The following is a 24,746-nucleotide window of genomic DNA, read 5'->3' on the forward strand; positions in this document are numbered from 1 at the left end:
AATTATAAAGATCAGGGCAGAAATCAATGCAATGGAGACTAAGAAAACAATACAAAAAATCAATGAAGCCAAGAGTTGGTTCTTTGAAATTGACAAACCATTAGCCAGGTTTAACAGAAAAAAGAAAGAAAAGGCCCAAATCCATGCAATTAGGAATGAAAAGGGTGAAATTAGAACAGACCCAGCAGAAATCCAGAGGATAATCAATACCTACTTCTAGGACCTATACACCAATAAGATGGAAAACACAGAAGAAATGGACAGATTCCTAGACATGTATGAGTTACCAAAGTTGAATGAAGAAGACCTAAAAATTCTAAACAACTCAATATCAATCAATGAAATTGAAAACGTAATTAAAAACTTACCAACCAAGAAAAGTCCGGATGCTGATGGCTTCACCACTGAATTCTATAAGATATTTACAGAGGAAATACTGCTACTACTGTTTAAACTCTTCAATGAAATTAAAAGGGAAGCAATACTCCCAAAATCATTCCTGGAAGCAAACATTGCCTTGATCCCCAAAGCAGAGAAAGACCCAACTGAAAAAGAGAACTATAGGCCAATCTCACTAATGAACATAGATGCAAAAATCCTCAATAAGATACTGGCAAACAGAATGCAGAAGATCATCAAGAAGATCATACACCCTGATCAAGTGGGATTCATCCCAGGGATGCAGGGATGGTTCAACATATGCAAATCAATCAAGGTAATACACTATATCAATAGATCCAGGTACAAAACCTTATGATCATTTCAATAGATGCAGAAAAAGCATTTGACAAAATCCAACATGCATTTATGATAAAAACCCTACAAAAAATTTGGTCTCTACCTCAATCTGATAAAAGCCATCTATGAAACACCAACAGCCAATATCATATTAAATGGTCAAAAACTGAAATCCTTCACACTAATATCAGGAACAAGACAAGGATGTCCACTATCACCACTCCTGTTTAATATAGTTTTAGAAACATTGGCCATGGCAATTAGAAAGAGAAAGAAATAAAAAGAATAAAGATAGGAAATGAAGAAGTCAAATTGTCATTATTTGCAAATGACATGATACTCTACATAGAAGACCCCAAGAACTCCACCAAAAGTCTTGTAGACTTAAAAACCAAATTCAGTAAAGTAGCTGGATACAAGGTCAACACACAAAAATCAATAGCTTTCATCTACACAAACAACAGAGTCACTGAGAGAGAAATAGGGCAAACAATTCCTTTCATATTAGCATCCAAAAAGCTGAAATACCTAGGAATCAACCTAATGAAAGAAATCAAAGACCTCTTCTCTGAAAATTATAGCACTTTGAAAAAAGATATTGAAGGGGATATCAGAAAATGGAAAGATGTCCCTTGCTCCTGGGTAGGAAGGATCAACATAGTGAAGATGGCCATACTTCCAAAACTGCTGTATAGATTCAATGTAATCCCATTTGAAATCCCAGCAGCATACTTCAGAGACCTGGACAAAATAATCCAAAATTTCATTTCGAACAAGAAGAAACCCAGACTAGCAAAAGCATTTCTAGGTAACAGAGACAAGGCAGGGGGTATTACAACCCCCAACTTGAAACTATACTATAAGGCTACTGTGATAAAAAAAAAAAAAAAAAAGCATGGTACTGGCAAAGAAACAGACCTGAGGAGCAGTGGAACAGATTAGAAGGTGTAAAAACAATTCCAGAAACACTCAGCCACCTCATCTTTGACAAAGGAGCCAAACACCCTTACTGTAGGAAAGACAGTCTCTTTAATAAATGGTGCTGGAGAAATTGGTTTTCAACTTGCCAAAGACTAAAACTAGACCTATATCTCTCACTATGGACTTAACTAAAATCAAAATGGATTAAAGATCTAAATATTAAAATAGAAAGGCTGAATGGGCTGGAACAGAGGTTAGGTAAAACTCTTGAAGACATTGGTGTAGGAAAAGATTTTATGAACAAAACCTCAATTGCCTGTGAACTAGCATGAACAATCAACAAGTAGGATCTCTTCTTACTAAAAAGCTTCTGCACAGCAAGAGAAACCACCAGCAGTGTGAAGAGACAACCCACAATGTGGGAAAAAATTTTCACCAGCAGTCCCTCAAACAAAGGTCTACTATCTCCAATCTATAAAGAACTTAAAAAAATCAGACCTCCCAAATTTAAAGACCCAATCCAAAAATGGGCATCTGAAAAGAACAGAAATTTCTCACACAAAGAAGTAGAAATGACAAATAAACATATGAAAAAATGTTCAACATCACTGCACATTAGAGAGATGCAAATGAAAACAATACTGAGATTCCACCTCACCCAGAAAGAATGGCTGCTATCAAGAAATCAACCAACAACAAATGCTGGCAGGGCTGTGGGGAAAGAACAACACTGCTCCACTGCTGGTGGGAGTGTAGACTGGTCCAACCACTGTGGAAATCAGTATGGAGATACCTCAAAGAACTAGGACTGGAAGTCCCATTTGACCCAGCTATTCCCCTGCTGGGTATCTTCCCCAAAGAATTAAAAGAATCATACCACAGTGTACCCATGTTCATAGGAGCACAGTTCGTAATAGCTAAAACTTGGAAACAGCCCAAATGCCCATCAACTGGAGACTGGATAAGGAAATTTTTTTTAATATAAAATGGAGTACTACTCAGCCATAAAAAATGAGGAATTGGAGACATTTATAGCTAAATGGATGCACATTGAGGCAATACTCTTAAGTGAAATAAATAGGACACACGTGTAAATACTGAATAGTTTCTCTAGTGTGAGAAACTGAAAGAGTAAATAAGGACTAAAAGGTATAATAGATAGTGTGAAATAGGAAGAAAAGGGACAAAGGGGAAGGGGAAGTGGGAAGGTTATGGGAAAGGAAAGAAGGGAATGGAATTAATATGAGGAAATGAAAAAAAGCAAACAAAGTCTCTGTAAATAGGGAGGGATGGAGGGGTTGAAGGGCGGGCAGGGAAAGGAGGAAAATAGAGAAAATACAGCACTCCATACTGAACTCTAGTACTCTCAGCATTTGGATAATGACTATTATTGGGAGAATCTCTTCTTGGGCCCCTAGATGCAAAGATATGAAAGTAAATGTTCACAGTGGGCCAAATGCTCTGACATAAGAGTGGATCAGAGTATATTCAGCTCACTCTTCCTGAGGATGGGCTGCATTATGTATGCTTCATCTTTGGAGGAAGCAATTAAATTCAGAGTGTCTGGAGCTTTGATCTGCATATTAATTGGATATAATATTCTTGTGCAAGGCTTCTTAGTGGTTTTGTTATTAAAGACCACTATATGTCTGATATTTTCCCTTTGGTTACAGTCATTGTATTTGCTTATAGGTCATTTTATTCCCCTTGCTTCCTAAAGAATTTTTCTCAGACTCATAAGAAATAATAGTGTTTGTTTCCAAAAATTGGTGGGAAAAATTTCTGTCATTATAAAACAAAACCCCAAGCTTCCTGCATTATGGGAAAGGACAATGATTTTACAAAGCAAAAATGCCAACCAGCAAGACTGGCCCATTCTCTGAAAAGGGCCAACATTTCCCCATACTTTATTTCCCAAAAAAGGCTTAGACAAAATCAGAGAGGGTTCCTGGGTTATGGAACATTTCCACTGAGAATCAACCTCAGAGAATCACCCAGAATTCAGTCCCATGGGAGCCAATTGGCAGGAGGGAAATGTTCTACATCCCTCATTTCACCTGCTGTTGAGCAGTTCTCAGTTATCATTCTTTTCCCAACCACAGTTTACGTCTTGGCAAATACGTATGACTGATGAGAATGCTATGGTTGTGTCTGCAGTGTAACGTATGGATAAAAATAATCCTGTTATAATTTAAAATACAAGGCACATACCTAATAAAGATCCAAAATTTCATCAGGTGGAGACATTAGATGGGGCTGGTAAATCAATAAATGAGTGATTTATAATTTTGATAAATGAGTGTGACTTGTGAATTTTGGTCATTAGTTCTTATGGTAATTACAATGGTGGTCATAATAACTCAGTCATTCTCAGTTATTGTGTAGATCTAAAATGCTTGCCCAAAGTCTCATTTATTCAGCAGTGAGGCTTCAGGAAAGTGATTAGGTCATGGAGCACTATGGATTAATCTACTGAAGAGTTCATGGCTGGATATGGTGTAGGAGGTAGGAGCTAGTTGGAGCTGAGTCACTGCAAATGTGTCCTAGAATGCTGTATTTTTATCCCTGGCTCCTTCCCTTCACTCTCTCCTTCCTAGTTTCCATGGGTTGAACACCTTTCTTCCTCCATGCCCTTCTACCATACTGTTTTTGCCTTGGAGTCTGCCAAACATGGGTTGAATGCACTGGAAATTGTGATCCAAATAAACCTGTACTTGTTTAAGTTGTGGATGTCAGGTGTTTTGTCCTGGTGACAGGAAAATGACTAACTTGTCCTAATGATTCAATCATAGAGAATCAATCTTTAATAGGAAAAAACATACAGTTGCAGAATATTTTTCTTCTTTTCTCATTTATTTTCATCTTTTCCTTTATTATTTCCAATATTCCAAACATATAATTTCCAATACTATATGTTTTCAATCCATTTTTAAATATTCCTTGGCATATAAGGAACTTATAGTTTCCACCTTCTTACATCTAGATGTGGACCATGAGACCAGTTCTGGACAATGGTATGTAGAAGGAGTGATGTTCTAAGTGCAAGATCCCGAGTTTGATCCCCAGTTAAAAAAAAAAAAAAAAAAAAAAAAAAAAAGAAGGAGTGATGTTTTCCCATCTGAAGCTGACCCCATAAGAAACTGTCTCCCAGATGTGAGCTTTCAATATTCTTGGTGACAGGTAAGGATGACTCTGTCCCAGTGTTGAGTGTAATGGTATTCCTGGGTCAGTCTTGAAGGAGTTTCTCCAGAGGAGTCACCCATCCAAGGACATCTGCATTGGAATTTGTGACAAGGAAAAGTTTTATTGTACACTATTGAGACTTTTAACAGTATTGAATATAACAGCTAGGAGCTATTTTTACTCTAAGCAATTCAAAAGAATTTTTTATTTATACAGGAATGGTGATGATCCTTAAAGACTAAGTGCCTGTGAAGGAGAGAACATACGATAAAGATGATTTCAATTACATAGTAGTTTAAGAAATTTTAGGTTGGGTTAATCATATAATCCCTGTAAATCCATTCCTTTTCTTATCCTGCCTTCTTTAACCTCCAAATCCAATCAGCGGGGAAGAAAGCTATTTCTAGTTATTCCTATGCACCTGCTGAAGCTATGACCAAGCATGGCAGGGTAACGCAAGAGTGCCTCTGGTTTGAGAGCTTCAGGAATAGGTCAGTCTCAGGTCTGCCAGTGACCAGCCAGGGGACCATGAATAAGCAATCTTTCTATTTGTATTGTTCAGCCTTTTGTTGCTGTGACAAAATATCTGACATTCACAACTTTCAGGAGAAAAAGTTTATTTTGGCTCATAATTTCAGAAGTTTCAGTCCACAGTTGCCTGGCTCCAAGGCACAAACATGTGAAAGGGCATGGTATAGAGCCACTGCTCTCCTCATGGCCATCAGGAAACAGCACAAGCATAAAAGAGCAGCAGAGGAAGGAGCGAGAAGTCCCCAAGACCATGCCTGCATGACCGTTCCAGACTCATCTGGAAGTGTGCTCTACTAATCTCCCAGGCAGCTCTGCAGCCAGTCAAGTTGACAGTCAAGATTATTAACCATCACACTCTATATTATGTTAAAACACAGAAGCCACATCAAAGATTTGGACAAGGTTGTATCTGAGCTTGACTCTACACTCCCATGTAATATTTTTAGACACGAATTCTCAAAGTCAGAGCTCAAAACCTGGCAGCACAGGAGTGTGCAGATGTGTTTTGCTTGGGACGTATAATGCTTTCAAAATAAGGAAATGTTATATATAAACTCAAGTTCAAACTTTAAACTTCACCAACTGTACTTGCTTTCTCATGTAACAAAAAGTGAGAGCAGGGTACCCAGTAATCCCATTTAGTTAGGTTATGTGTTTTCTGTTAGCCATAGTCCTCACCAGTTCTTAACATTATACATTGGCCTACTTCTATCTGCCTGGTCATTGAAGATGCTGGAGTTTGAATCAAGATTAGAATTAATTAGCATTAATTAGCATTAATTTCTTAAATGTATCAACACCAGGGATATATGAGGAAAGTCAATTCTGAGCTGGTATACAAACTTGGCAAAACCAGTGGATGCTACAAGGTAATGGAAGAAGAAAAATAAAGTGAGGTTTAGATTAAGAACATTGCCTAAAGTAACCAACTGGCAAAAGGCAGAGGCAGAAATTCAAACCAAGCAGCCTGACACCCCCCCCCCCGCCCCCCGCCCAAGCTCTTTTCACTATCCTGTAAGCCTTTTGCCTGGAAGTGCTGGAAAATGTGAACTGTTACACTTCCTCTGGTTTCCACTGGCATTGAACACAGTATTTTTGCAGCTGTGCTTTCTTGTCTGAATTCAATGTACTTCTAAATAAGAGCCAACTCAGAACAGGTGGAAATGATTCCCTAGATGAAAAAAGACGCCTGCAATCTAGTGGGTCTGCGATCCGCTTCCCCAGGACTTGATGTCAACATTTCCTAAGTTGCACAGCACCTTGTGCTTGTCTGCCTTCCCTGACAGCAGGACAGACACCCCCAACATGAGCTTAATTACCTCTGCAGTTACGCTGACACAATTTTTGCTGCAAATCATCTTAGGCCAATAAACTAAGATCTGTTTTCATGCCAAAGGATAATAAAACCTTCCAAAGGAAGAGCAGCTTCCTCCTTATGGACAGAATCAGGCTTTCACTGGTTGCATCCTGCCATTTACTTTAGAGGGAAAAAAGGTACCATGAGAAATTATTAACAGTTTTGGGGACAAGAATAGCTTAGTCAGCATATTTATCTTAAGAAGTTGTTGGAGGCAAACATTTTCATGTGGATTATGAAGTGACAGATAACAGCAGAAATCTGTGGGAAGCTGGTTGAAAATGTATTGCTCTGTTCAGAGTTTGTAAGAAAATGATGAGTGAAGAGAAAAGTTCATAGGGAAGCCATACCTCAAAAAACAATTCTGTGAGTTGTACCATTGCAGAGGGAAAAGGACTGTTGAGGAAAACCACATTTTGATATTCCAGCAGCACTTGATGGCACATAATTGCCTCCCTTCAGAAACACACCTGTGTGAAGATGAAAGCTAGAAAAACATGGAGAAAGGATCATAGTGCAGCTCCCTTTTTCTGTTCCCAAGGACAGAGCATTTATGGAATCAGGTGACAGCAGAATTGGAGCTGAAGTTTCTTTTCTACATAGACCTGGAGGAAAAAAAGAGTGGCTCTCAGGGCATATTTTCTGAGAGGTCATTATTTTACTTCTCTTTCATCTAAAATTGATTTATCTTAACAACACATTGATGGTTTGGGAGCCTGGTAAAGTATCAGAGAGTCCAAAAGAGGTTTTGTGGTTTAAAAGGAATATCACAAATCATTAAATCTTATTTTTTTAATTCAAAGATAGTCTCTCAATAATCATTTATTATTAATGAATCACAGGATGCAGAATTTTGACCTAAAAATCATCTAACCCTACTTTGGCAGCTTCTGTATCACAAGTTTTCTCACTAGTGATTCAAAAGCCTTGACATGGGCCCTTTAGGTCAGAGAGCTCTCTCTACCCTCACTTATTTTAAAAAATTCAATATCCTTGTTATTTACTTTCTTGATCCTAATATTCCTTCTAAGATAATATTTGAAGAAATAAATTCAAAGTATTCATATCCTTTCTAGGTTCACTTCTCTGAGACAGGCTTGCTTTTTATCATCCTGGATTGCTTCTCTATTCTCTGTCCAGGTCCTCAACTTTTATTTATAAAATTTTCATGGGTTTAGGAACTTAGGTATGCTACCAAGTTATAGATTTTATCAAATGAACTATACAAAGAAAAGACTATTGTCTATTGGGAATGTGTTTGTACAGGTTTTTTTGAAGGAACAAATTTCAAATTGTGTTGGCAAAGAAAATGAACATTTGTTGATAAAATATCTATCAGAACGGCTTTCCTGATGGGGCAATACAGAGTGGAAGCAAGGCTGGAAGGGCTGGATGGTAACAAAATTGCACTTGCTGTAGTGCAGTGATGTACATAAGAGAGGAAAGGGATCATGCACCATCTTTATCCTGACCAGTTAAGGTCCCAAATGATCCAGGCACTGCTTTTCATTTTAGAGATGTAAAAAAGACATGAGACATGTAGAAGATCAGACAGAACACTTTTTGGAACTAGAATTCAGGTGTCCTATTTTCAAGTCAAGTGTAAAGTCAAAATAAATTGCTTAAGCCTGTCCTAGTGCTAGTTTTAGAAATAGGAAGGCCCCAAATAGAGAATAGCTAACAAGAAAGGAAAGGAAGGAGAAGAAGGAGGAGGGGGGCGAGGAGAAAAAGGAGAGGGGGAGGAGGAGGAATGAAGAAATGAAGGTAAGAATTTTGTTACCATTTAGCCTTGCCAGCCCTGCCTTGCCTCTGCATTCCTCCATCAGGAAGGAAAATAGGGAGGAACAAAGGAAAGGAAGGAGAGAGAGAAGGAGGGAGGCAGGGAGGAAGAGGGGAGGGGGGATGGAGGAAGGAAGAAAAGAGGAAAGAAGGGAAGGGAAGGAACCAAGACAATATAAAAGCATAAAATGTGACTATTAAGCTGAACCTAAAGGAAAATTAGAAGTTAGGTAAGAAGAAAAGAGGAGTATTCAGAGTTCAAAAGGGAATCACATATGCAAATATACTGAGGCAAAAGAGCAACTTGGGAAAAGTTTAGTGCCACCAGACACAGGGTAGAGGTGGAAAGTGATACGAAATGACTCTGAAGAGCACAGTGGGGTCAGGGCACTGTGAATTTCAGCAATCACAGGATGCTCCACTACAAACAAGCTCCAGATGAACACCTTGCAGATCTTGTCTGAAAGTATTTACAGCATAGTCAAGTCACACATAAGTATTCACAAAAGTGAGGATGAGGCACCTCAACAGGGAAATGCACAGGCAGAAGACTGACAACATGAAAAACTTCAACAATTTCTGGTAAAACTTTACCCTCATCCATGCAACAAATATTTTTTATGTTGGGCCTTGGAGATATGAAAACCCATGGCAATCATTTCCTGTGCTTAAGGAACTCATTATCGCCCAAATGAAAACAAGAAAGTCAATGTTTATATTGAAGCATAATAAATGTTACAGCAAAGATGCAGACACAGTGGGAGGACACACACACACACACACACACACACAATGCACATCTGGGAGGCCAGAGAAGGTTTTATGGTAGAGATAAAATGTTGGTTGTTTATTAGAAGCAGGGCAGGGACCACCTCTCCAGGTGATGGTCTGGTGCCCACAAGTCTGCCTACATTTGGAGAGTGTTGTACAGCATATGGAAATGCTCTCTGACACGGCTTGTCCCACATCTGCCCTCCTTTATGGTCCAGCATAATTTCACTTTAATAGACCTCAAATCAATCCTCTCTTGAGAGTGGACCATATATTCAGATGTTCTCCCTGCCCAGGATTTCACCACTCGCCTTCATGTTTTAATCATATACTCTAATAAAACATGAGCCTTTTTAAGGCAGTAAGTCATTCAGGGATCAAAGTCACATTGGGAGGGTTTGGATTCCTGCCCAATTAAAGCTCGGCCCTGAATTGCTAGGAAAAGAAAGATTGCCATGAAGATAAATATTTGGAATTTGGAAGACATGACAAGACTGTAATATTTTTAAGTTATGAAAGATGTTACTCATACTTTAAACTCCCCAGTATATCTATCCTCTTAATTTGTTGCCTTTAATTAAAAAATACATGGGAGAAAAATGAATCTTGAAAACAATTTCAGTAGGAAAATCTCATGATAAACTTTTATTCTGAACAAATATTAAGTCAGAAACAATGTAAGTGGTAAATTTAAAGAATTTTTGTTCCAACTTTTAATTTTCTAGTGAACACATTGGGATTACAGAGGGGAAAAAGTGGTACTGATATTTTTCTCTTGTTTATAATCATTGTGTCAAGAATTAAGGTAATTTCTATGTCCTTCTGAAACTTTCAGTGATAAATAGATTCAGACACCTGAATTATGGCCAATGTATGAACTCCTGAGTCCTTGCATCTCTGCTCTTTTAAGAGGAGGCTCCTCACAGTAGCATTCATGACAAGATCATTTTTCTGAGACTCAGTTTCTCCATCTGTAATGTGAGATAGTTACATCAATCCAGAGCTGGCAATTGGTAGCTTGAGATGCAAAACAGCAACTTCCCAGCAATGGCTCCAGAGAAAAATGATGAAATGATATGCAGCCACAGAGGAGGAGCTTGATGGCTACTTGGTGACACTATGCCATAAGGCAGGCTAAATTTCTTCTCAATAATATTCCTGTTTTCATGAAAGAAAGAAAGAAAGAAAGAAAGAAAGAAAGAAAAAGAGAGAAAGAAAAATCAGGGAGTAGAGCATTGAGAATATGAGCTCTGAAGAGTCTTCAGAACCGGCAAGTGTCTCCATACAAAATACCAATGGTCAAATATGCTGGAGCTCAGAAGGCTTTTACAGGTCAGGTAAAGCCATTAAAGAGTAGCTAATATACTTTTTAATTTTATATACTAATCTCTCAGAGATAACTATAATTTTATACATGAGGACAAAGACTCCATAAAATATAATAGTACAAATAAAAGTAGCTTGAGAGCTCTGAAATGAAGAATTAAATGTAAAATAATATTACTGCCTGTACTTATTAACAGACCAATTTCTCTTATTGCTGCAAGCAATTGTTTAAAAGCTCATAAGCCATTTGGTTTACTTTCTCAAATACACTGGAAATTTGTCATGAGCACCGGACTATATAACCGAAATACTTTTATGCCTATTCTGGTGTCAGTACAGAGTGAAAAGCACACTATTTATTCAGTTAACGAATAGATCTTAGTTTAATTTTGTATCTGGGAGACTAGTGAACTCAATAAAACATAGTTCAAATGATGCATATCTTCTTAAATCTTAGCCCAATCCATTAATTTACAACTCTATTACTCACAAGTCATCCTAAACTACCACTTCACACTTGCTAGAGTTTGCATATGGTTTGAGTGCATACCCTGAAGTTTCAGTGTTGAAAACTTGATCTGCAATGTGGCATCATTAAGAAGTGGTGGAACCTTTAAGAGGTGGGACCTAGTGGAAGGTAAGTTGGCCTTTGGGTGCTTTCCCCAGAATGGCTGAATGCTGGTCTGGGGGCATTAGTTTTCATAAGAGCACATTGTTTGAAAAGATTAAGACTATCCCCTCCTCACAGTCTGGATTCCTGTCTTGCCATGTGATCTCCTCCCAGATATGTTCCTACCCTTATGCTGTCAGTCATGATGTGACAAAACCAGGAGTCCCTCACCAGAGCAAAGCAGAAGCCCATGCTACACCCTTGGACCTCTAAAACAGTGAGCTAGACAAATGTCTATTCTTTAGAAAGTACTCAACCTCTGGTATTTTGTTATAGCAACAGAAAATAGACACACAGATTAGAATGGCTATTATTAAAGAACATAGACAATAATGAGTGCTGGCAAGGATGTAGAGAAATTAGAATCCTTGTACACTGTTAATGGGAATGTAAAAGGATCCAAAAGCTGTGATAAAAACATATGGTGATTCCTCAAAAATATTAAACAGAGAATCATCATCATATGATACAACAATTTTACTCTTGGGTATGTACCCTAAATAACTGAAAGCAGGGGCAAAGCCACTAATGTTTAGACCAGCGTTATTTCCAACAGTCAAAAATTTGAAAACAACCAATGCCTTTCAACAGAGGAATGTGTAAACAAAAGGTGACATATACATACAATGCAATATTGTTTAGTTTTTAAAATAAATGAAATTCTGATACATGCTACAATGTGAATGAACCTTGAAAGTATTATACAAAGTGAAATGACCATTTTTTCCTCACCTACCAGTACATAAGGAGCTAGAATAGTCAAATTCATAGGTACAAAAGGTAGAATGTGTTTATTAGTGGCTTAGTGAAAAGAGAAATGAGGAAATATGTTCAATGGGTATGCAGTTTTAGTTTGGGATAATGAACACCATGTTCTGGAAATGGACAGTGGTGATGGTTGCAAGACAGTGTGAATATACTTAATGTCCCTCAATTGTAAAAAATGGTTGTTACACTAAATTGTATACTATTTGTACTTTATCATGATATCTTGCAAAGATAAAATCTAGTCACCCCCCTGTAAGAATAACAAAAACTAGATAAACTTTCCTGAGAAAATGTAATAACATCACAGTTCTTCTTCTTCAACAGCCTTGTAAATAAAAATGAGTTGGAATTTTTGAAAAAAAAATTCCAACACTTTGTTACTTTGTTCTCCAATATCTTTCAGCATAGCAAATGTACTGATTTTTAACTATGGCTCAAATGTAGATAAACTAACAACACATAGCTAGAGTTGCTAAGATTACGATAAAGAACTATGAATCTGGTTAAAGAAATACAAACTCTGAGCAATTTGGGAGCACCTGCAAATTTGAGGTTATTTGCAGGCAGACTCGCACATACATAAATAATTCCTACATCTCTAGCTTTTGCATTATAATTCTGTGGAGTCCAAAAGTGAGAATTCATCAGTGTTGACCTTGAGTTAACAAGAATGTGGTCAACTGTTGCAGTGCTTGGGCATTTTTTATACTTAATGCTAGAGTACTGTGTAACAATAGAGTTCTGTTCAATAAAAGGATAAAAATAAAGGGATAGAATATAAAAATGTGAATTGACTTCATTTAGAACAATGAGAGCTAGATGTGGTTGTGCATGCCTGTAATTCCAGCACTTTAGGAGACTAGACAGGAGGATCACAAGTTAGAGACTAGCCTGGGCAATTTAGCAACTTGTCAACACCTTGATTCAAAATAAAAAATAAAAGAGGACTGGAATTTAGCTCAGTGCAAAGGCCCTGGATTCAACTGCCAGAATCACGAAAATAGAAAACAAAAGAAGGAAACATGAGTTATAGTGGACTGAGCCACACTATCAGATGACCCTGAAGAAGTAAAACCATATTGCCCCACCATATTGCACCAAGTAATGAGCAAATAGAGGTTGGCAAGGCTTCAGAGAAGTTTGAGGCAATAAACACAAGTACTGTAATTTTAACCGACATCATTCTGTATAGTGTACAATGTTTCATTCATAGACTGAAGTGTATGTGGCAGGTGATTTTGATTAAAATCAAGTTGATTTAAACAACTAGTCAGACTAACCATGGTAAACAATTTTCTTCCTCTTAAAAGTACATTTTTCTTGGGGCTGGTTATTTAGCTCAGTCGGGCCATGCCTGCCTCACAAGCACAAGGCCCCTAGTTCGATCCCCAATACTGCAAATTGACATGACCTTATAACAGTACTGGATGTAGGAGAACTTATTTAATAGTCATGATTTATTTGATATTGTTTTTGAAGAATCATGTAAAATTAATGACTTTGTCTGCCATCCCAGGCTCCTAGGGCAGAGAAGCTGAGCCAGTCCCAGCACCCGGAAAGAAGCTCCCCCACTGCCATCCCAAGCTTCTAGGGCAGAGAAGCTGAGCCAGTCCCAGCACCTGGAAGGAAGCTCCCCCACTGCCATTCCAGGCTCCTAGGGCAGAGAAGCTGAGCTGGTCCCAGCACCTGGAAGGTAGCTCCCCCACCACCATCCCACGCTCCTAGGGCAGGGAAGCTGAGGTGGTCCCAGCACCCCAGAAGGAAGCTCCCCTGCCACCATCCTAAGCTCCTAGGACAGAGAAGGTGAGCTGGTCCCAGCACCCGGAAGGAAGTTCCCTGCCACCATCCCAGGCTCCTAGGGCAGAGAAGGTGAGCCACGTGGGCGCCAGAAGCATCACCGTGTCCGCTGCGTGAAATGAGAAGACACATAAACAAGCCTCCAAAAACAGACTTTGCGGATCACCTACAACAACCCCAAAGGGAAACGAGATGGAACAACCTGATACTCAATCACCTGGACTCTCTGAACTGGCAACAAAAGAGGATCTGGGAAAAATGAAATCAGAAATAATTACTCAGATAACAGCAAAGATTTTGCTCATGGTACAAGACATGATTAATAAATCTAGAGAGGACATAGATAAAAAAAAAATAGAGGATCTGAGGAATGTGATGGATTTCCAACATAGGAAACAAATGGAATCCATAAAACAAATACAAACACATTTCCAGGAGATTAAAAACTCCAACAAAAGTCTGCACAGCAGAATGAACCAATGTGAGGATAAAATTTTAGATATAGAAGATAAGATTGCAATTAGTGAGGAGGAAAAGAAAAATCACTTTAAAATTGTAAGGGAACACGAGAAATCAATCCAGCAGCTGCTAGACTTTGCAAAGAAGAACAACATAAGACTGATTGGAGTCAATGAAGAAAGAGGAGAGAGTGCAGATGACATTAAAAAAAAACTGTTCAGAGAAGTGATGGTAGAAAACTTCCCAAGGAGGGGAAAAGAACTTGACATACAGATAAGTGAGGCATATAGGACTCCAAATAGCCTTAATCAAAAAAAAATCTACACATAGGCATATAATAGTTAGGATTCCAGAAATCCAACAGAAGAACAAAGTTCTACAAGCAGTGAGAGAAAAGAAACAAATCACATACAAAGGAAAGCCCATCAGAATCACAGCAGACTTCTCAATGCAAACCCTCAAGGCAAAGAAGAGCTTGTAATGACGTATTTCAAGCCCTAAAGGAAATCAGCCTCCAACCCAGATTGATGTACCCTGCAAAACTATCTTTCAAAATTGATGGAGAAATAAGATACTTTCATGATAAAGAGCACCTCAGGAACTTCATGAATACAAAACCGGCACTCCAAAAAATTTTAGACAGTACCCTAGGAAAAGACAATGAGGATCACAACCCCAGGAAACTCAGCAGAATGAATCCATTGGGCGTGACAAATTAAACGCAAAGGGGGAGAATCCAACAAAAAGAAAAAGTCATCACAAGGCTTTTAAAACTTCATCTCCCTAATGAGTGTATAATTCAATCTTGTTATTGTACTGATTAGTATTTTTCTGATTCTAGAGTTGCACACCATTCCTTGTGCTATACTGGCTATTTATCATCTTCTTATGTCTACTTTTTAATTGGGTTGTCTATTAATGAGCTGTAAGAGTTCTTTATATATTCTGGTCATAGGTTATATGCATTGTAAATATGGTCTGTTTAAGGACTACTTTTCATTTTAATGATGTCACTTAAAGTTCTAAATTTTGATGGAATCTCATTTATCAATTTTTTTCTTTTATACATCATGTTTTTTGTATCCTAGGTAGTTCTTGCCTACCCTGAATTCATAAATATTTTCCCTTATAATTTCTTCTTAAAGTTTTATACTTTTAGGCTTTCTTATTTAGGTTCATAGATCCCTTCAAGTTATTTTCATGTATGGAAATAAAGGGTTGAGGTTAATTTTTTATATACAGATACCAGGTGATCTAGTGCCGTTTGCTGAAGACACTATCTCTTCCTTGGCTCTTGAATCGAGTTTATATTCTATAAAATGCTAATGTTAAATAATCTTTCAAAACTCAGTGGACCATATATGTGTGGTTCTATTTCTAGATTCTCTGTTTTATTCAAATGATCTATATGTCTTTCCTTACACCAACACTGCCTTGATTACTGTAGCTTTAGAAGAAGTCTTAAAATTAGGTACTAAATGTCTTCCAACACTGTTTTTGTCTTTTTTTTCTTTTTTTAACTTTGCTAGGTCCTTTGTACTCCTACGTAACTTTTAAATTTCAATATCCAATTCTTCATTTATAGAAAGTATACACAGACCTGAATTTTTATATAGATCTTGTGTTTTCTAATCCTGCTAAATTCAAATATAAGTTCTAAAGGCTCCTAGAGATTTTTTAGTATTTTCTCTGTAGATGATCATTCCATCTACATATAAAGATTTTGCTTCTACCTTGCCAATTCTATCCTAATTGTGTCATTTTATTGCCAGACTATTTTGGTGGGGCCTAGGTTTCAAAGTTTAATGGACAGATAAAGAGTAAGCATAATTGCCCTTGTTCCCCACCTTAAGGAGAAAGCATTGTATCTTCTCCATTCATATAAGGTGTTCTCACTGGAAGTATGGAGTACATGTCTTTAATCTGTTGAGAAGGTTCTGTTCTACTTCTAGTCTCCTGATAGCTTTTACCATGAACAGGTGTAGAATTTAGTCCAACACTTTTTCTCCAACTAGTGACAGGATCATATGGCTTTCTCCTTTCCCCTGTTAAAATGATGACTTTTGGGGGTGGATCTTCCAATGCTGAACCAACACTGCCATCCCTATAATAAAACCACTTTCTACATACTGCCAGATCTGACTTCCAATAGTTTGTTTTGTTAAACGAATTTCTATCTATGTTCATACTTTTTTCTTCTATTATCTTTATCCAATTTTAGGATTAGCACAGTGTTGAGTTCCTAAAATGAGGGGAGAAGTGTTCCTTCTTTTTTCTGCTTCAATTGTTTGATATAATTCATCAGTTAAAATGTATATGAGCCTGCTGTTGTCATATAGGTAGGTTTTCAGGCTAGGAATATACTTTCTTTAATAGGTGCTATTCAAATTTTATATTTCCTCCAGAGTTAGTTTCATTAATTTGTCTTCCAAGGTACTTCTTAGACGTCAAATTTATTTTTAAAAGATTTTTGTAATAGGCTTTCTATATCCTTTTAAATTCTGTAAAATCTGTGGTAATGTCTCTTAGATCTTGATACTGTAATTTAAAGAATGTATAATTGATATTGTGTAATAGGAAGAAAAGGTCTATAGGAGCAAGGGAAGTGGGAGGGGTAGGGGAAAGGGAAAAAGGGAAAAGAAAAAATATGAAAAAAGGGAAAAAAATGGAAACAAAGTCTTTGCAAATAGGGAAGGTTGGAGGGGGTGAAAGGAGGGCAGGGGAATAGGGAAAAAAATAAGAATCAAGATTCTCATGTAATGGTACAAGATCCCAATGATGAATGTAAGTGCATTTTATACCTAAAATGTACCAATAAACTTAATGGAAAAAAAAAAAAATAAAATAAAATTAATGACTTTGTCATTTTACTTATCAAATGTAACCAAATAATATATTGATAAAGCCAATAATAATAACCATTTTAATACTACCAAAAACAAGAATTTTGGCATGCATTGACAAAATAAATGAAGAAGTATATGCATACTATCATTCTTAACTAACTATAATATTATGATAAAGTTTTAAAGATATTTATGTAATATTTTCCATAAATGGTTTTATGTACATTTGCATAACAGCTTTATATGCAAACATATATATAAATATGAGAAATCTCTATTGGTCTTCATTGAAGTGTCAAATAGAAAACTTTAAAAATTGTATTGGCTATTTCAACAAGAGCAACATAAGATGTTTATAATCTTGGATTATGCATCTAACCCTGCCTTCTCTTTAAGGCTATGAAGACTAAAAAGGAAGCATGAGCATCTTTTGCATTTTAATCTTCAATTTTTCAACTTAAAGTATGTTGAAACAACAGAATACAATTTCAGTTTTGCATGGAACAAAAAAATCAATGCTGTGAAAAATAGATCATCCCTGCATCTAGGAAAGAAACACAATTTGAATGCTTCTCACATGCCTGAAACCTGTTGTCCACTACTCAGTTAACTCCACACGGGATGAGAAGCACACCATTAATTCTACAGATCAGTAAATTAAGCCCAAAAGGGCTGAATGAGTCTCCATGTCCCCATGGCTAGTGAATTTCAGAGCTTGTGCTCTCCTAATACAAGTCTATATCGTAGGAGACATTAAGCAAGAATTATAGGTCTAGCCTAGATATTAAAATATTTTTTGTGAAAGTCAGTATGTTATTAATAGCAATAATGCTAGAAATTAGCTCTATATTATAATGTTATAGAGTTTTAATTTGTTCATTTATGCTAAATTAACTTAAATATATTAATTTAATTTAACTCTTAAATCTGATATATTGAGTACTTTTAATGTGGAAGAACCTAAATATATGCAAAAATATTTGTAGGTCTAAGCCTTTAACAGGTTGACAATTTAATGTGAAAAATAGAAACTGAACTATGATGTAGGTACACTGAGTTAAGTGTGATGGCAGAGATATAAAGTCATAATTATATAGGGGAAATTTTTTTAATATCATTTAGCAAAGCTTTTAGGTAGAAATAGTTGAAAAATGCTATAGATGAAAATCATGGGTTCATGTATTGAGTGACTTTAATTCCTGTGGTTTAAGGATACAACTTGAGCCTGTAAAGAAATTCTGATAAATGTGCCTTTAGATATGTGAAAATTAGCTGGATTTTGTCTCCATTGAAGATGTATACGTTAGTTTTAACTGAAAAAATAGGGGGACAGAAACAAATGAGACCAAAGCAAGACCTATGTTCAGTAAGACAAACATTAAATTCTATAGTTCTATGTCCAGCACCTAGGGAACATTGTGCTGAGATATATACTCTAAAGGGATTAAACAGTCCCAACCCAAGGCACTGGCAGTGGTTATAGCTTCATGATCTCTCTCTCTCGGAACAGCTTCATTCACTCCTTGTGGCTTTCCTCACATGTTCCACATTCCTGGCTTTTTCAACATTTTGAGATGTCTATTGCACTTTCAGCTTCACCCTTACAGCTTCATACACTGCCCTCTCAAGGGCACACTGCCTGGCCTTCCAGGCCTCTTTGAAAATCTGAGTGGAAGCCTCCTTGACACCACAAAGCTTACATTTTGTATGCACCTAAAACCAGCCCCATGTGGATGATGCCAAGGTCTGCTGCCAGCTGGAGAAGTAGCTGAACACTTTTGTATCTTGGTGGTAGTTTCAGAGGGCTCTGAGCACCTGGATGCTAAGCACAATAAACTGAATCCTGGGGAATCCATTCCCATTCCCCAGCCTGCCACCATTCTGGAGGATGTTGCTCTAGGATTCTATTCTCAAAAGTCTTAGCTTCTCTTTACTGCAAGTCTTTTTATCAGCCAAGATCTCCTCTGGTCCCTCTTTACAGGCCTCAACTCTATCAAACCTTCCTTTCTAGACAAATTAAAAACTTTTTAAATCATTCAGCTGGGCTGTTTGCTCTTAATTCTCAAGGTAGAGCTGGCTAAAAGCCCCTAACAGTACCCATGCCACATTCTGAATGTTTCTCTGCCTTGAAATTTCCTCCTTCAGATTAGCCTGCCACCCTTAATCTCAGACTCCTGCAAATTTACTGGACCTCAGCATACTGCAGACAAATTTTCTGCCAGAGCATAACACACATGACCTGGAGTCCAACCACCAAAGGGACCCTTCTTCCCAATTAAAACTTCTTGAGACTGGTCTTTTCTGGTAACAAGATGGTCAGCATTCTGGCTTTCTGGTCTCTGGCCAGAAACTTCCATCAAGGGTGGCTTACAGCATTCTAAGGCTGCTTCTCCAAATAGCATCTCCAAATCTTTCCAAGCTCCTCCCAAAAGCCAGTTCTAAGGACTTCTGAACTACATGGTCAGTTTCTGTCAGAGCAAGGACTCCACTTCTCTGGTACCAAATTCTCTCTTAGTTTCTTGTTGCTGGGGCAAAAATACCTGACACTCACTATTTAAAGGATGAAAGAGTTATATTTGCTCACAGGTTGTAGAAGTTTCAGTCTATAGTCAAGGAGCTCCAAGGCAGAGTGGTATAGTAGAGGGGAAGGGCAGTGGAGGCTTGCTCATGTCATGGTGTCAGGAAGCAGAGAACCTGATCAAGGAAGGAGGCAGGAAGATAGACCCTTCCAGGCCACCACCTTCTCAAGTGACCCATCTCCTCCGACCATGCTTCACCTTCCACCATCATGTTTAGCCATAAACTCATCAGTAAACTAATCCACTAATGACTATCATGCCCTATGACCCAATCATTTCCCTAAAGCCCCACCCATGAGAGCATGAGGCTATGGGGAGAGATCTGGATACAAATCATAACTGGTGTGGAAAGTAAAACCTAAAAATCTAAGTTCCAAAGGAAGATAAGTGAAAATATTCAGGTAATATTGACTGCCACACCCTTATTAAGTGCATAAGCAACCTGAACTTTCAAATAAAATTACTCTTCGGTTTGGATGTGCTCTGGAAATTTTAATTTCTTATCCTTGCATTGACACAGATTGCATTTTTATGGATAACTGAAATTCCTTAAGGATTTACACAAAGTGTAAGTGACTCTCAGAACCTAATCTTTACTTAATTGTACAGAGCAGTATGCTGTAGCAAAAAGACTCTTGCATTTAGTTTTCTTGTGAACTGAGTTCAGTTCTCAGCTATTTCTGAGACCTGTATTTCTGAGTTAATGTGTTTAAAGTAATTCATCTCTGTAAAGTTCATGTTCTTCATTTGTCAAATAGAGACAATGTTAAGACTGCTTTCCTACATGACTTGTTATGATGAACCTTAAAAATTTATTGAAAGTACTTCAACAATTCTATTGTTAGATTGACATTTATTGCCAGATTAGGTAACAAGTACTTCAGCAATTCCGTTGCTAGATTGAAGATTATTGCTAGAGTGTGTCATTTTGGGTAAGGCAAGTCTTGTCTTGTTAGCTGAGGTTATACTTCCAAAGACTTCTAAGGCAATTGCTATTGTGTGTATTTTCAGAAGGTTATTTGGAAATAGCACATTTCTGAGAAGAGAGTCTTGAATAGCTAAGCAAATAGCTAGAGTTTTTATGTGATTAACAGTAAAGACTCAGTGTGAATTTGAACATTAGCTTAAGTAGAAAAATCAGAGAATGAAGTGTCAGTTGGAGACAGAGCCCTTTACTAGGGCCACGTTGAAGAATTTATGAAAACAATGCACCAAGATGTACTGGCTATGCTAATTTCAAAGGCGCTTTTGGAACTCCTACAATTTGACAGGCAAGAGTAGGATAAAATGATCATGGATTTCATGCTGATCTCACCTGAAAAACTCATCTAAACTTCTTAAGGACTATGATATTTTCTTCTAGAATAAACTGCACATTTTAGTCCAGTTAAGGCAGTGATTCTCAGGATTTGAGTCTGAAGAGTCAGTGGAAGAGCATGTAACACTACTACAGTTCCAAGATCCCGCCCTTTAGGTTCTAATATTTTGATTCAATTGTTGTGAGAGTGGACCTGGAAAGCTAATATAGGTAGATGGTAATTCAAGAAATTCTAGCCTAGTATCTCTCAATTTTGTTTACAAATCAGAATCACCTGCCAAATTTAAATAGAGAGCTGTGTTTGAGATCCACCACAGGACAAGTATTGAAGAATCTCTAAAGGTGGGGCTAGGGCATGGATATCTTTTAAAGCACCTAAGTTATTTTAATGCTCAGTCAGGTTGAAATTCTCAGTATGTAATGTAAAGAAATCTCTGTTGAGTTAAATGAAGCCATGCCAGTGACATGAAAAAAAATTTTACAGCCTCAGTTGCCCTTTTTTTAGTTCCATAGAACATTACTTTAGATGGTATCTAAAAGGATTCAGGTTTTTAACTTATATTAGCTGTGTAGAAAAGGGCATTTCTAGCCCAGACCTTGGAGAATGAGAGGGTACAGGATCAGCGTTCCCTTCCAGCTTAGAAACTGCTTCAGCTTTCTACTATTCTCTTTGGCAAAACATTATTTTTAATTAATACATATTGTGTGATAGGGATGTAGTTCAGTAATTCAGTGCTTGCCTAGCATGTATGAGGCCCTGACTCTGACACCTAGCACTAAAAAAACAAACAAAAACATTAACATATGTGGACATCTTTAAAGAGATAGGCACTAAGATGGTGGTTTAAAGTGGCACAATAAGATTCTTGTATTTTAGATAAAAAGACAAAGGCTCAGTGAGACATGATATGCCAAGGAAATAAGAAAGAGAGGCAGGATCTGAACATAGATCTCTTTGATAGCAAAATGCAAATTCTTGGCATTCATTTACTTTAAAATCCATTTAATATCAAGCACTATAGAAACACATAAAAGTATAACATATTATGTATGAACACCTAAGTCCGGGGCACTTAGCTTGCTTAAGCAATAGAATATTAAAAAGACAGTTAAAAGCCCTGCAAATAGCAATCTGATGACAGGCCCATCATTCACCTTCCACCTGATGTGGGCAGAGCTGGCCTTGAATTGGCCCTTCTATATTGTTTCAGTTGAAGTAGAGGTTGACCCCTTACACCTCAGCCTTGGGCAGTCCCTGGATATGAGAGGGCTCCAAGCACAGTGTAGAGCCCCAGGTGAAGCACCTGTCTTTGTCCAGAGGATTCAGTTGTGTGGCCAAAAGCTAACATATATGTCAGCAGAATAATAGTGCCCTCATGTTTTGTTTGTTTGTGTGTTTGTTTGAATAAAATTTACTGCATAAAAAATTAAATAAATTTTACTGTGTATATTCAATGTATATGATATGATAATATAAGACACATATATAGTGAAAAGGTTACTTTAGTGGAAAAAATATTCATCATTTCACATAATTACCAAATTTCCACCTCCTGTCACAAGAGCAGCCATGATTCATTTAGCAAAAATCCTAAATATAATACTGTTATTAACGATAATAGTGTATATTCTCATATGGTACATTAGATCTCTGGACTTGTTTATCCTACATATCTGCTATGTTATCTTACATCTATCCATTTTTCCTCCCGCAAACTCTACCTGTGCCAATCCTTTTTTCATTCTCTATCTCTGTGTATTTGATCTCTTTGCTTTATTCCAGATATAAATGAAATCATGCAGTGTGTGTGTGTGTGTGTGTGTGTAGACTTATCCCACTTTGTATGTCCTTCAGGTCTGTCACATTGTAACAAATGGCAAGATATGCATTTATGGGTGAGTAATACTTCATTGTAATATTCTATTTATATATATATGTAATTATATATATTAATGTGCATATATTCCATTTTATTTACACACTCACCTATCAAAGAGCACTTAAGTTTGTCTTAATATCTCAACAATTATAAATAATGCTACAGATATCTTTATAAAGTCATAACTTCCTCTTCTTTGGGTCTCATGTACCAAAAAGGAGATTCCTGGGTCATATGATAGTCCTATTTTCCACTTCTATAGGAACTGCTTTCTCAAATGGTTGTACTACATCTTTGTTTTCAGTGAAGGATCTTGGAGATAAATCAGAGCATCCAATACAGATACAGATAAAAGAAAAAGAATTGCTGCATTGTTGACTTGAGTTTACATCCGCTTGTATAACTAATTTGGGCTTGACATACATTGAATTCTTGTTATTAAAAATCTGTCATTTTCTAGATTTGGTATGAAAGTTATGAATGTCTTATGGAGGAAACCATGATGCCCTCTTTGTTTTCTGTTTTCTGTTAGTATTTCTTTCTTAAATATTTATGCCACACAAACAGCACAGATTTTCTAAGCTCCAGTTTGAACAACTTTTGTCTCTTCTTACCTAGAAGAATTTATCCATTATGATGTGTTGTCATTTCTATATGTACATAAAACTTTACCATATTTTCAAGCTTACAATTTTACCCTGATTTCTTTGCAATATTCAATTTTTATTGAAAAATTTTACCAATGTCTTCTTGAAGTTCTTTATTATATTTACATTTATTTACTGATTTTGCTTAAAGGTAAACACACACTCTATTCATCAACATAAAATAAACAATCGTGTAGTATAATCCACCAAAACTTCATTTCTCACTAATCCAGAGATCACTACAAGTAGCCATTTCCAGTAATCCTGCCTGCTAGGAGGACCTCACGTTCACCAAGACAAAGAAAAAGAAAGGTTGACAGGCAAATGGCTTTTCAGTGACTTATCTCTGAAGTGATCAATATGTGTCACTTTCATTCACATTTTATTGTGCAAAAATAATCAATTCCAAAGTGCACGGGAACTGAAAAATATGTTTTGGAAGAAGAGTTGGAAGAGAGAGTACTGCACTTTGGAAATGTCTACTACACATGTTTAACACTCCAGAGTTAAAAATGTAATCAGCATTTCCTTCCTTCTTTCACACAGTTTAGTAGTATTAGAACATTGCGACCTAAAAAAGTTCTCCATTATTTTATTGAATTACAATTTCAAAGCCTTGAATTAACTATTTTTATTATTACTATTACTATTACTACTACTATTCATACTACTGCTGCTATTATTTTTGTCTAGTCAATGCCTATTTAGATTTCTGATATTTTATCAATTTCCTTCTTCACTATCTCTTTCCCTTTATTCTTTAGTCATTCCTTCCTTTAACCTCCTTCAGTAGATCCTGCAAAAGTGCCAATCCTAAAGTTCTGTTGAAGGAAAATTCTCATTTTTATCTGAAAAAAATATATATATATATTCCACTTATTTTCAAATAGTTTATTTGGGTATTCGATTCTAGGTTGGTAATAAGATTTCCTCAATAACTTGAAGATATTATTCCCTTTCCTTTACATTCTATTATTGCTTTGAAAAGTTTGCTATAATCTTATTCTTCTGTAATAGGTATTCAGGTTTTTTTTCTTCTGACTAATCTTAAGGGCTCCTTTTTGTCTTTGATGTTCTGCAGTTTTACCTCAAAAAATGTGCAATGAATTGGGGAGTTCTAATATTTCCTGACTGCAATGATTTATATCTTCTATTAATTGTGAAAATTTTCAGCCA

General features: G+C 36.8%; 1 long non-coding RNA gene across 1 annotated transcript in view; it reads right to left on the minus strand.

Annotated features, from left to right (window-relative positions):
* Nucleotides 1-24,746, minus strand: part of LOC147829872 (uncharacterized) — a 129,554-nt gene that overhangs the window by 102,537 nt on the left and 2,271 nt on the right. The gene's annotated exons all lie outside the window — the stretch shown is intronic.

Source organism: Heterocephalus glaber, unplaced genomic scaffold (genome assembly GCF_053883595.1).
Source record: "Heterocephalus glaber isolate CG9 unplaced genomic scaffold, H.glaber_assembly_v1.0 deba00000347, whole genome shotgun sequence".
Lineage (NCBI taxonomy): Eukaryota > Metazoa > Chordata > Mammalia > Rodentia > Bathyergidae > Heterocephalus > Heterocephalus glaber.